Raw genomic sequence first — 13118 nt, 5'->3', positions numbered from 1 at the left:
AAAGAGAAGTGTGGAACAGGCCACAATCCTACTGGAGATTTTAGAAAAAGCAGTAAAGGGTTTTAAGGACCAAAACAGTTCAAAAAAAATGTTCTTATTGTCAAAGTACAAACAAACAACAACATTGTGGCAAACTTCCTACCAGCAATATTATAGTTTATTTTCCCTTATTAGCAGAACATTTCACTGCTGAAAATAGGGGCATGCTTGAATCCCCCTCCCCATTTTCCAAGACAGATCACTGGTGGAGCATCCCTTCCCCACATCGTTGCAACACAGGGAACACAAATCACAAAAGCCGTGTTGCACACCTGCACCCACAGCAGGTAAGGCATGCAAACAAGACAGTGACAGAGTCGCCAGCTCCAGGCTGGGAAATGTCTGGACCGCCGGGGGGGGGGGGGGCGGACGGGGGACGGGACATGGCCTGGGGAAGGCAGAGTTTGGGGAGGGGAGGGAGCTCAGCGGCCATTTTCTCCAAGGGAACGGATCTCAATCCTGGGAGAACGGCAGGCCCCTCCTGGAGTTGGCAAGCCTGCTACAGATGGTTGAAGATTCTGTTCTGCCTGCTGCCTGCTGAATTCCGTTAATAGCCGGTCCTCCATCACGGTCAAAATCAAGATGATGTTGGTTCTGTTGGTTAAGGATAGCCAGGAAAAAACCAGTTTTCCTGTGGCAGCCTTCTGTCAGGGCTTATCGCTGCCACCGCTGGGCAGGGCGCCGGCTGGGCCCTGACATCAGAGGGGCGCCAGGGAAGCTGCAGGACCCTGCTCTGTGGAAGGAGGGGTGGCATACATCACCCAGACTCCCTCTCAATCCACTCGCTGGCCTGCAAACCTGGCCTGCTCACCCCCTGCGTCCTGCGTCCTCCATAGTCCTCCATCCTCCTCCTCCTCCCCCCCCCCCAGAACTCTCCTCCCAGCCTCCACTCACGCACTGCTCTGCTCTCACTCCACACCAACACTCCTTACTCACACCCACCACCTCAGAGCTCTTCCTAGCCACCTTATATAGGGTTTCCTTTCCCCGCCCCGCCCTCCTTCTAGGCTTGTTCCCTCTCCTGACTTGGCCCAGCTGTGCCTTCCCTCAGGTGTTTCCCTCCTACCACTAATCCCTTCTTGGCTTCCTTGCCTTGCTGGCAGGGTTGGGTTGAATGCAAGCCATCCCCAGCTGAGGTCTCCTTGGCCTTGCTCACGAGGAGCTGCCCCGGCCAGCTTCTGTGCTGCTGAGCATGCCTGGCCTTGCTCGCGAGGAGCTGCCCTGATGCCGGGCGGGGCTGCCCATCTCCTCCCCCATAATGCCTGTGGTAGCTCCACCTGGAGGGGCTTGGCTCCTAGCCCCTCCTGAGCCAGGCTGCTGTCCTCTAGCCAGCTTGTGGCTCTGGGCTGTAGTGGCTGCTTCTCCTCCTTGGCAGGTAAGGGCTCTGTTTGGGCTGTTGCTGGGTCCCTATTCCCCCTGCCTTGGCCCTCTTCCTCTGTCCTGCTTAGCCCCCTCTCTTCCCCCTGGAAGGTGGGACTGGCTGGTTTCCCCCTGCTCCCCCCAGCCCTCTGAGGCTTTGGCCTTTTGCCCCTTCCCCCTGGAGTGGGCAGGTTCTGGACCTGGTTGCTGGCTGGGGTGGCAGGGCTGCTGCCTCCCGGTTGCCTCCCACTGCTCCCTCCTGGCAAGTCTGGGGGCTGGGACGCAGACCCCGGACACCTTCTTCCACAGAGTTATACGGGATCTTGGCTGCTAGGAGGCCTCGCTGCCAATCCGGGGCTTAAGACCCCAAAGTTGATCCCCAACCAAAGGTGTATTGCCAACAGGGTTTGAGAAAGGCTTGGAGAGCAACCCAGGAGGAAGCCGTGCGCTACTGTTTTCTTCCCTTTTTACTTATTTAGCTATTTATACTCCACCTTTCTTGCCAATGGGGACTCAAAGTGCGTACAACGTTGATCTTGCTTCACCTCTCTTATCCTCACAACCTCGACCCTGTAGGGCGAGAGCGACTGGCCCAGGGTCACTCAGGAAGCTTCCATTGCTAAGGGGAGAGATGACCTGGGGGTCTCTGTCCTGTCACACCCCAGGACACCTGAGTCCTGGGGGAGAAGGGGTGGGGCATGGGCACTGCCCTACACATGCCAGCAGTCCTGTGGCAGGGCAGGAGGAGGCACTGGGGGGGCAGGGTTGGTAAGGGCAGGGGAAAAGACCTCCTTGAGGGCAAAGGTCTCCTTGGGAGAAAAGACCTACACAGGAGTAAGCACAGGGCAGCAGGAACTGGGCGGGTCCAGGAGGAGGAGGAGGAGGATAAAAAGGGCCTAGCTGAAAGAAGGAAGGAAATGGTGGGGGGAATGTCTGGCTGAGAATGGGGAGGGAGGAAGGAAGGAAGGAGAGGAGCCAGCCTGCCTGCCTGCCCGCCCTTAGCTCTCCCGGCTGGGTAGGGATACAGGACTCCCTGAGGCTGGGAAGGCAGCACTCCTGGCCAAGAGGCCACACGACTACCGCTGGGCCGGCCTGAGGGGCAGAGCTATGACCGGAAGAGGAGGTGGCCAGATCTAGGAGCCCCTAAGACCTCAGCAGGGGAAGCAGGCCTAACAGAACCTGGGAGAAAGCAGCCGGAAGTGTTAGATGAACCACCTCAGCAGCCGGGGGACTGGCAACGTTGGAGCTGCGCATCTTGGCACCTCTGGACTCTTCTTTTGCACCACAGATATACACCATGTCACATCCCATGGGTGGACCCTCGGCTGTGGGGACATCACTGTCTCCCAGATCCTATTTCAGGACTCTAGCCCCTATGCTGTGCTGGGTCTCACTGGGAGTCAGAAATAGGCAGCTAAGCCTCATTCAGTGCAGAAGTTACACAGATGAACACACCTTCATGGTTTACTGTTTCCCAGTTTTAGGGTCTCCTCTACACATTATGCTAGCGTCTTATCATTGTACATTAAAATATATGTAACTTGCCTCATCCCGATGACTTGATGGAGTTACAAGATAAAAACAATTTGGAACAGAAGATACTAAAAGTAAAATGTAACCCAGGCAATAAATGCCATCTCAGTTACCAGAATACAAATATTTTGAAGGTGCACCCTTGAAACCACTGGCAGATCCCGCCCCCCCCTCACTCCTAAGAGAACATGTCACACAACTAACTGCCTCCTCCGAGTACTGGCGAGTTGTTCTATCTTCTCTGCCTTTCCAAAAGCAGGAGAAGGGAGGGCCTGAAAATCCCCATTTCATACGAAATTGTGCCATAGTGGCGAGTATCAGAATCTCAAGAGGTAGTCAGTGCCCAAGGAACGCTTTCTGGCGATGCGGCCCAGACGGGTCAGTCCTGCTGTTGTATCCACCGTGCAAGACCTCTTCCCCTCGATCCAATCGGCGAGTTCCTCTGCTTGTCCAAGATGAGGCTGAATCTGTGGAATGGCACACTGCAGCACCACCTTTTTCTGTCTCCACACTTAAGATGGCTGCTGAAGGTGCACGGCCGCCTGTTGCTTCCCAGCCTCTCTCATACACCGTTTGTGGATCAAGAACTTGGGCTGGTACTGCTCTGGGTACTGTGGTTAATGGCTAAGGGGAAACAGGCTGAAAGTGAATCCAGAGAAGACAGAAGTGATGCCGGCATAAAATTTCGGAGGGACTTGTGGGCCAAGGCTTAATCTGACAGTTCAGATTTTAGGAGTCTTTTGGAGCGCAGCCCTTTGGCAAGAAAAACAAGCGACTAGTAGCAAAAAGTCTTGTTTGCAACTACATCTGATTTGCAAGTTCTCTTTCCTTTTGAATCAGCTGGTTTAGCCAAGTTGTACCGTGCTATGCTATGAGGCTAGACTACTGTAAGGCAGTCTCCATGGGGCTGTCCTTGAAGCCAACCCAGAAAAAATCAGTTGTTTCAAAATATGGCAGTTCATTGACTGAGACCGACTGCTTTATATTCGGGTTACCGATTTGTTTCCAAATAATTCAGGTTGCTGCTGTTGCTTACCTCTAGAGCTGTCTCTCCCCGCCGCTCAATCCCCACGTGTGTGTGTGGTTTTCTGCCAGTCCTCACTCTCAGGCTGGACAAGGCGGCTACCGCCCAATTTCAGCAGCTCTAGTTCTCGTGCAGCAGCCTTCTCAGCACTGCCCGGGAGACACCAGGCTCCCCAGGTTGTTTTTTGCAAAAGGGTCGGATCTGAATAATTTGAGTGTTGGATTTGTTTCCAAGGCTTATATGGCTTCTTGTTTTCTGGTCCTGGGTGGTTATTACAGTTGTGGTTTTAGTTTAAGTTTGGGTTCTTTGGTAAGAAGAAAAGTGGAATGGAAGCTTTGAAAACAAACTGACCTGCTTCCTCTCTTTAAGCCCAGTTATCTGATACCGTAGTCATGATGGCTATAGAATGGTAGGTGAGCTATGCTCTGAGCCAGCAAAACAGTAGCTACTTAATGCTGAAACACAGTGCTCGGTCAAAAGAACGGGGCAAGCTCTGGAGAGAAGAATTTCCAAAAGTCTGCCCTGGGAGAAACAGCAATGGAGAACTTTGGAGAGACAGCCCCTTCCCGGAAGATACATCTCGGGGGTTTCTCGTCTTTGCAACTGCAGCTAAAGCTTGGGAAGGGGAGGCTGATTGAAGAGGGGCAGGGCGGTGGGGTGGGGTTCATTCCAATTTTGATATACTTGGAATTCCATCTTCAAAAGAATTGCATTCCTAAGCCGCTTATGTCTCATAAGTTTTCCCTTCCAGCAAAATCTGCTCCCCCCCTCACCCCCCCCCACTACCCTTTGACTGAAGAAGGAAGTGGAAAACAAGAGCAAAGATTAATTGAAATTATTTTGGGCTGTGATTCTTAAGCAGTTTCCTGTAATGGAAGCGGAGGAAGGGCGACAGAAGAGGGTGATGATCTTACAAAGTCACTTGCTGTTTTTTCACACACACACCCTCCAATTCAGTTTGTGTGTAGTTTTCAAGGCAAAAGAGGAACAGAGGTGGATTGCCATTGTCTGCCTCCGCACAGCAACCCTGGTGTTCCTTGGCTGTCACCCATCCAAGTACTAACCAGCCTCAACCCTGCTTAGCTTCCAAGACTGAGCTAGCCTGGACCATCCAGGTCAGGGTCTAATTCAGTTTATAGGCTTTGCTTAGTGTAATGCGCAGGGACTTCTGCGTTGTTCATTGGCTTGCCTTATACTGTATGGTCATATTTTTCTCTTTCTCTTTCCTTTGTAATCTGCCTTGAGTCTCACTGAGAAAGATGGGCTATAAATAAGCTAAATAAACAAATAAATTCAGGGCAGTTCCGCTCTAGTAGCTGTTTTATACTAGTTATCCCAAAGAGTCCTTGGAAGCTCAGCAGCTTAGTGAATGCTGACAATTTTGTTAAGAGATTCCTGGATCGGGGTGTGTGTGTGTGTGTGCAGGGGGAAGAATTCTGGCTGCAACAACATTAGCCCTTAAAACTGCATGGAAAGAAGAAGAACAGCACCAGGCCCAGCACCTCAGAAGTGTCAGAATTCTTACAGTATCTTAATGCAGCAACTCTACTGACATTTTACCTTCTTAACCAAGTGAGCAGTCCCAGTGGTGCAAACTCTACTACTACTTTTAAATTTGTGAAATATAAATGTGTAAATTATAATCGCTTCACCCTGGTTTTCAGCTCAAAACTGGTGCCTAAGGTGACTCTCGGGACCCAAGATACAAGATGAGTGACAACTGAAGCTCAACAGAAATACTCCCTGGGGCTGGCGTGCGTGCGTGCGTGGCTGCTGCTTCTCGCCCTTCCTCACCTCTGCTGTAGCCTCATGGAAATAGAAGGTGGAGAGGAGGCGCCGTTCAGCCGGACCCAGGTATGATGGAGGGGGACTTGGTTACTTTGCAAGCCATTGTTCTAACCTTCACAACAACCCTAGAAGGGAGACAGCTCATACTACCATTTAAAAATGGCAATTAGGGTCTGCCTAAGGCCACATACTGACCCATGAGAGAGGTAGGACTTGAACGTGTCTCTTAGAGGCAGTAGGTCACACTGATTCTCCAGCAGCGGCAGCAAGGTGAGTTTAATGGAATGCTGAGCGCTATGGGAGCTGCGTACCACACTACTGGTATTTTGTTGCTGCCATGGCTCGGGTGGGGGGCGGGTTCCTCTTCCAGCTTTAAAGGGCAGCAAAGGGAGCTAGAAGAGGAAGAGCCGAAACCCCGCCTGGAGCCCAACCCACCCCCCGCCCGCTCCCGATGTGTTCAAGAAAAGGCTGTGCTGCACCACTTATACCTTACACGGGGATGGAGCTGTGCAATTACGCTAACATTTCCCCGTCACAAACCTCTACCTGGGTGGCAAGCTACTTGGGAGACCGCTGCTGCTTGCTTGCCAGAAGCGCACACTGCAGGTCATGCTTTATCTAGGATATAGTCATCCTCTTCTATCTCCAAGGAGCTCAGGGCAGCACCCGCAATTCCCCCTTCCCCATTTTATCCTCACAGGAACCCTGCGAAGTAGGAGGAAGAGAGAGACTCAGAGGGAAACCACACGAGGCTCCCAGGCACGTGTCGGGCCCCACAAGCTTCCCTGGGTGGTTTGGTCATTCAAAGAGCAGCTGCTCAAGGCGATTCCTCCCCCAGGGGAATCTCTCTCTTGCAAAAAGCCTCAGCTTGGGTTTTCTTCCAGGAGCTCAGGGGCGGGCGGCGGGCGGAGGGAATGTAAGAGTTTGGCTTTGATTGCTCAACCACACGAGATGAATTACAGGAGGACTTCCGGTTTGGGATCCATGGAGGTCTAACGCAGCTCCATTTGCGGAGCTGACCGGACTGCCGTTTTAACCGGCCGGAGGGGTGAAAATAACCCGCGGCCGACTGCTCTCAGGCGGGGAGCAGGCAAAGAACGCTCAAGACCCTAGGGTGAGCTAGATCTCGGACGAGGGGGGGCTCTACTCAAGGAGTCTCCCCCCCGATCCTTGAGGTCCCACCTTGCGACGGGTCGGCTATAATCTCTGCGGCAGTTTTGGGGCCAATTCGGCTGGCATAAGACCTACATACCCAAGCTTCGATCGGGGAGGGAAGTCGAGAGGAGAATTTAAGATCGAAACAGCGATTACAACCCGAGAAAGCTGAAGAGAAGGTAAAGATCGCTATCTCTTGAAACGGGACAGATTGATAAAAACAGAGAGGAAAGAAAGTAGATTTTTAAACTGCAACAGACTAGTGAAAAGGAGGTGAAGACTCGGCAGGAGTTGTATTTTAAAAGAGACTAAATTTAAAGAAGTTATTGCAAGAATCGGACTATTGTTTTGAATACCTGTGGTTTTGGAGCTGTGGGAAAAAGACACCATCGCGAGACCTGCTGTGGGAAGACGGGAGACAGGAAGTGCGTAACAACAATAGAGTGGCTGGAGGGAAGCGGCCCTTGCCGACGGACAGGAAGTAGGGAATCGCCATTTTTGAAAGGGGAAGGGTCGCGGCTTCAGCGGAAGAGGAAGTAGGCCATCTTGGATTACAATAACATAGAGAAACCATAGAGAAAAGACGCCCGACATTTTGGATACAAAAAAATTAATTTTGGCAAAGATTGGGACATTTGAAAAAAAGGAAAACGTTTAAATATACGCCACGGAGCTAAGGAAGAGAGCAGATTCGTGGGAGCGAGCTAAAGCAAGCCCCACGATGTCGAAAAAAGAGTGGCAATCGGCAATAGAAAATTTGGACAAAAAACTTATAGACATGATGAAAGAACTTAAGGACACGAAATTGGAGCTTATTAAAGAGGTCAAAGAAGTTACACAGACAGTAAAGTCGGAGCTGTCAGAAGTGAAAAAAGGCGTGGAAACGATTAGTAGTGAATTACAAGGAACGCAGCAGAGAGTTAAAACAGTAGAAGACGCGATGGAGAATTTAATAGACACGCAACAAACAGATGAGACTGGTGAAGGGGAGGATGTCAGTTGCAGAAACTAAACACATGGAGAAGCAGCTTCGTTTTCGTGGCCTGCCAGAGGTGGAAGGGAAGTCAGCGCAAGAACAGATGACTGAGGTGTTGGCTGATTACCTGGGGAAGGAGGAGGAGGAAATTGTGGCTATCCTAGATGTGGCGTACCGTGTGAACTCGAGAATTGCAACCCAGAGGAAACTGCCAAGGGATGTGATTGTGCAGTTTACAACTAGAAACATGAAAGAGAGGATTGTGACAAAACAATTTCAAGATCCATTGGAGATTGATGGCAAGACGATTATCATAATGAAGGAACTGCCCAGATCAGTGTTACTGGACAGGAAAAAATATAGAGTGCTAATTCAGACTTTGAAGGACATGAATATTAGATATAGATGGGAGTTACCGGAAGGAGTGTCCTTTGAGTTTGGAGGGGCAAAAAAACGCATCAGATCTGAGCGGGAGATGGAGAGATTTATCAAGGACAATGAAAAAGACTTACCAACAAAACCATGAATATGGAGTGTAAAGTATTATCTTGGAATGTAAATGGACTAAACTCACCGAATAAGAGGAAAAATATTTTTCATTGGCTACTAAAACAAAAATGTGATATTGTTTGTTTGCAGGAGACCCATATTAGAAAACAGGATGTAAAATATTTAAAATCTGGAAAATTGGGCAAAGAATTTGTAGCGGCCTCAAACACGAAAAAAAGAGGAGTGGTGTTGTACATAAAAGAGGAGCTGCAGCCAAAATTTGTTATGAGAGATGTTGAAGCTAGATTTGTAGCAGTGGAATGTAATTGGAATTTAAAGAGAGTGTTGGTAGTCGGACTTTATGCACCTAACGGTGCAAAGGAAAGCTTCTTTGAGGATTTAAGGAAGCACTTAGACGATCTTGTATATGACCAGATAATTCTTGCTGGAGACTTCAATGGAGTGACAGATTTGGAACTAGACAAAAAGACTACAACAGCACAAAAGAAAAGAGGACTATTGCCAAAGCTTTTTTTTGAGTTGATTCAACAAGAGACTCTCGAAGACGTATGGAGGAGAGAATATCCTAAAACCAAACAGTTTACTTTTTATTCTGCAAGGCATCTTACATTATCAAGAATTGATATGATCTGGGCCTCAAAGGACTTAGCGTTATGGACTAAGGAGGTAGAAATAATGCCGATGGTAGGCTCAGATCACAATCCAATTATGTGGAAATTTGGAAAAAGGAGAAAAAGGAAAGCCTGGAGAATAAATGAGGACTTGTTACAGGAAAGTGAGAATATGGAAATATTGAGAAGAGAGACAAAGTTTTTTATACAATACAACGTGAATAAAGAAGTACCAACCAGTAAAGTTTGGGACGCGTACAAGGCGGTTGTAAGGGGCATACTAATGGACTTAAATGGCAGAGCAAGGAAAAAGAAAGAGGAGAAAAGACAAGAGATTGAGGAGAAAATAAAGGCCAAAGAAGCACAGTTAAAAAAGAGACCAGGGAAAAAGAAAATACATCAGGAAATCAAAATTCTTCAAGAACAGTTAACAGCAATGAGTAATAAAGAATTGGAGTGGAACCTTAAAAGACTGAATCAAAAAGCTTTTGAGGGTGCTAATAAACCTGGGAAATATTTGGCATGGCAATTGAAGAAGAAAAGGGAAAAGAAAATAATAAATAAAATCTGTGAAGAAAATAAAACGTACCTGGAGCAGACTACCATTAGTAGAGCCTTTTATAAATTCTATGCTAAGCTGTATAATAAAAAAGAAGTAACCAAAGAATCAATAGCATCATATTTGGAGAAAACCAAACTTCCAGAGATCTCGGAAGCTTGGAGAAATAAGTTGAACAATGAAGTAACTGATGAGGAAATAAGTAAGGCAATACAATCCGCAAATCTAGGAAAGGCGCCAGGGCCAGATGGACTTACGGCTAAATTTTATAAGACAATGGCCAACGAACTGGCACCATTCCTAAAAGAGGTGATGAACGGAGTTTTCAGGGATCAAAGAATTCCAGACACTTGGAGCGAAGCGAATATATCATTGATCCCAAAAGAGGGCCAAGATCTGACTAACGTGAAAAATTACAGGCCTATATCATTACTTAACAATGATTATAAAATTTTTGCGAAGATATTGGCGGAGAGACTGAAGGGGTGGCTCTCGGAAGTCATAGAGGAAGAACAAGCAGGCTTTTTGCCGGACAGACAAATAAGAGACAATTTAAGGACAGTGATCAATGCTATTGAATACTATGACAAGCGTTGTGATAAAGAGGTTGGTTTCTTCTTTGTAGACGCTGAAAAAGCGTTTGACAATTTAAACTGGGATTTTTTGTTTGCCACTATGGAAAAGCTACAACTGGGAGAAAGATTCATCAGAGCAATTAAAGAAATTTATAGAGACCAGACTGCAGCAATTGTAGTGAATGATGAACTGACCAAGAAATTGACGATTAGTAAAGGAACAAGACAAGGTTGCCCGTTATCTCCATTGTTGTTCATTTTAGTATTGGAGATTCTGATGATACAAATACGACAAGATGAGGAAATACGAGGAATAAAAATAAAGGACTATTCATACAAGGTTAGAGCATTTGCAGATGACATAATGTTAATTGTAGAAGATCCATTGGAGAACATGCCAAAAGTGATAGATAAGATCAAGGAGTTTGGTGACTTGGCAGGTTTCTTCATTAATAAAAAGAAGTCAAAGATATTATGCAAAAACATGACTAAGCAGAAACAACAATTGTTAATGGAAATAACGGACTGTGAAGTAACTAGTAAGGTGAAATATTTGGGAGTTGAGCTGACTGCAAAAAATATAGATTTGTTCAAGAACAATTATGAAAAATTATGGACTCAGATAGAGAGAGACTTGATCAAATGGAATAGACTGAATTTGTCATGGCTGGGCAGGATTGCAGCAGTTAAGATGAATGTGTTACCAAGAGTAATGTTTTTGCTACAGACAATACCAATCATCAGAGACTCTAAACAATTTGAAAAATGGCAGAGGAAAATATCAGATTTTGTTTGGGCAGGCAAGAAGCCTCGAGTGAAAGTAAAAGTTCTACAAGATGCAAAGGAAAGAGGCGGAATGCAACTGCCCAACCTGAGACTTTATCATGATGCAATCTGCCTAGTTTGGTTAAAAGAGTGGATGACATTAAAGAATAAGAAACTATTAGCCCTAGAGGGATATAAAAAAATTTTTGGATGGCACGCATACTTATGGCATGACAAAGTAAAGGTCAACTCGATGTTCCTGCATCATTTTGTAAGGAGAAGTTTATATACAATCTGGAAGAAGTACAGAATTTACCTACAAGAAGGAACCCCCTGGTGGGTGGTTCCATACGAGGTGATAGATCCGAGAGCTGTTGATAATGAACAACAATGTTTAACGTACAAAGAAATAACTAAAACTGAAGCATCTAAACTTAGAATAAAGACGCAAGAGGAACTATCACCTAACTATGATTGGTTCCAGTACAGACAGATTAGAGACTTATACAATTCGGATTCTGCAAAAGGGGGCATACGAACAGAGAACTCGGAACTAGAGCAGACCCTTCTTAAAGAAGACAAGAAAAGAATATCCAAGGTATACCAAGTACTGTTGAAATGGTATACCGAGGATGAGATAGTTAAAACACAAATGGTGAAATGGGCTATAAACTTTAATAAAGAAATAACAATGGAGGCATGGGAATACTTGTGGAAAACTACAATGAAGACAACGACATGTATTAATATTAAAGAGAACATTTTCAAAATGATTTATCGTTGGTACATGACACCAAAGAAGATTGCGCTAGGGAACTTGAACACTTCTAATAAATGCTGGAAATGTAGGAAGCATGAGGGCTCCCTCTATCATATGTGGTGGTCGTGTGAGGTAGCTAGGCAGTTCTGGGGGGAAATAATAAGAGAAATGAGTGAAATTTTACAGTTTCAAATAAATAAGAACCCAGAACTCCTGCTGCTAAACTTGGGAATGGAGGGAATTCCAGCCCATCATAGGACGTTGATATTTTATATGACTGCAGCAGCTAGACTTTTGTATGCGCAGAAATGGAAAGTACAAGAAGTGCCAACTATTGAAGATTGGATCTACAAATTGCTGTATATGGCTGAAATGGATAAGATGACAAGAAAACTGAGAGATCTGGACTCAGGGCAGTTTAACACAGACTGGGAGAAGCTGAAACAATATCTGGAGAAGAAGTGGGAGGTGGGAGGAAAACTGTGGCAGTTTGAGAACTACTGAAGTACAATAAAAGTATAAAAGAGAGGGGTGACTTTACCGGGGGAGGAAGAGAAATGTGAATTTATAAGCAGTTAGATTAATTAATTGATTGAGATATATATAGTTATGTAAAGGTTAATTGATAGAATATTGATAGAGAATAATTAACGGTTTAAACATGAGGATTGAGTAATTAACAATATTTTTTTTTTTTATTACTTGATAAGACTTATATGCACCAAACTGAATGTATAGAAGAGTTAAAACGACTGATTATGTGATGAGTTATATAGAAATACTATAAAAAGAAGAAATGATTAATATATAGAGAACAAATCAAATTGTTTGATTTAAATGTGGGAAATTTTTATGGTTTATGATATATAGAAATATTTAAAACTGGAAAATGGGATAAATTGTTTATCTAAAGAAGTATAGTTTGGATGTATAATAAGTAAAAGAGTTAAAGATGTACTGCTTAATATAATGGAGAATATATATTTGTTTTAGACAGAGGAAGTTAATAGAAGTAAGGGAAAAGGGACAGAGGGTGGGAAAGCTGTTGGAAGTCAACAAAAGGGGGGGAAAGGGAGGGGGTTAGAAACGAAAAATTAGGGGAAAATTGAATGTAATGGAATGTAAAAATATTAATGTTCTAACCCAATAAAAATTTTTTAAAAAAAAAAAAAAGAGATGAATTACAGGAGGACGTTCAAGTGAAGGGAGACACAATGTTACCCAGGAAGTGTCGTTTGAATTTCAACTCTCTCCGCAGAGCTGGCTAGATTGTCCCTCAGAGGGTTTCTTAATAATTGACAGGCCCTTCAGGGGAGGCAAAGAGGAAATGAACAAACCCTCTGAGGACCCATGGAACTGGCTCTGTAGGGAGAGGTGAAATTTGAACTAGGCTTCCCGGCTAACATTGCGTTTCCCTTCACTTGAGTGTCCTCGTGTAATTTGTCTTGTGTGGTTTAGCTCTAA

Source organism: Eublepharis macularius, chromosome 19 (genome assembly GCF_028583425.1).
Source record: "Eublepharis macularius isolate TG4126 chromosome 19, MPM_Emac_v1.0, whole genome shotgun sequence".
In the NCBI taxonomy this organism is placed as follows: Eukaryota; Metazoa; Chordata; class Lepidosauria; order Squamata; family Eublepharidae; genus Eublepharis; species Eublepharis macularius.
This window is presented reverse-complemented; position numbering follows the sequence as displayed.